The sequence below is a fragment of the Elephantulus edwardii genome, unplaced genomic scaffold (genome assembly GCF_000299155.1).
Source record: "Elephantulus edwardii isolate Elephantulus edwardi_28Jun2011 unplaced genomic scaffold, EleEdw1.0 scaffold00459, whole genome shotgun sequence".
NCBI classification, from domain to species: Eukaryota; Metazoa; Chordata; class Mammalia; order Macroscelidea; family Macroscelididae; genus Elephantulus; species Elephantulus edwardii.
In genome coordinates, this window is record NW_006400209.1 from 766,754 (window position 1) to 768,060 (window position 1,307).

A 1,307-nucleotide genomic window follows, 5' to 3' on the forward strand; every position below is an offset into this window, starting at 1 on the left:
TTCAGTTCCTTGAGCTTAAGATATGCTGAGTGAGTTCGGCTGTTTTGATTTTCTGACTCCAGCTCCTTGCACATTTCATTGTAATATTTTGCTTTGGGAAGGTAGGTCTTTCTAAATAAAGTTTTTTCCTACTCTTTCCAAGTCTGAGGTTGATGAATGGCAAGTTAAAACTGATGTTTTAGAAGTGTCCAGCTGCAGTTCTGTTCTGTTTCAGCAAATATAGACTTTGTTAAATGAAATTTTGAAATTCTAAACACTTGTCTTGCTGGTTTGCTAATTATTTTTTTAAATAAATATTATACTGGTTTACATACAAAGTTCATAAAGTTTGTATACATTATTTTTCACACAAAATCTTTTCCCCTTCTCTCCCTCCACTCATCAAATTGTACCACCATATGATTAAACCCCTAAATGTTTTATTCCATTACTCTCTCTTTTAATCATATAAGAGATTTGTTGTTGGCTTCAAAGAACAATGGAACCATAAATCCCTGTTTCTACCTCCTCAGGCAAAAAGAAGGCTGTTTTGTTTCCCATTGACATCTCATTCATGTTTCCCCTGATCTTGTATTTGGACAATTCTGAGGAGATGGGCACCAGTTCCAGGGATGAGTGGTGGCTCTGATCATAGTCTTCTCCAGCCAGCTGCTCTGTGATCGACATTCTCAACCCTTTTGAAGCTTCTAAGCTACTACAGTTGGAGGGCCTGGGACCTTTATCTGTGTCTACACGGTTAAGGGATCTCACTAGGGAAGGAAGGCTGTAGCAGAAAGAATTTCAATGAGAAGAGTAGTTGGTGAGTTTCTGTGAAGTCAACATGTGTTTGAAGTAATTCATTCAGAATGTAACTAAAAAATGTCATTAGATAATATTTGTTTTGGTTTTGGTAGGAAAAATTTAGAACCTGTGACTCTTATTCACAAGCACATGCCTGGATGTGGTAATTTTGAATTTATGGAAAATAAAATGTGGTTAGCTCCATAAATCAGAGCTGAGGAAGAGTTAGAGTCATCATTTGGCAAGCAATGCAGATTGGCAGAAAGTTTCCTAAGACTTTACAAAAGTAACAAATATATACACACACATATATATACATATATATATAGATAGATAGATACACAGACACACACACACACACATACATACATATATACAAAACTACTGACATAGTCCCTCTTTCCTCAGGAAATAGGGCCAAAGTAGCCATAAAGCAGTTTTGAATCCCATTCCTTCCAACCTATGATGTTTCTTGTATAGCTTCTCAGCTCTACCAAGACCTCTGTGGATGTCACTATTACTATGAA

At 36.4% G+C, this 1,307-nt stretch overlaps 1 protein-coding gene across 1 annotated transcript in view; it reads right to left on the reverse strand.

Annotated features, from left to right (window-relative positions):
• Nucleotides 1-1,307, reverse strand: part of LOC102869867 (anthrax toxin receptor 1-like) — a gene marked incomplete at its 5' end in the record, with an annotated part of 184,536 nt that overhangs the window by 140,230 nt on the left and 42,999 nt on the right. The window lies entirely within an intron of this gene.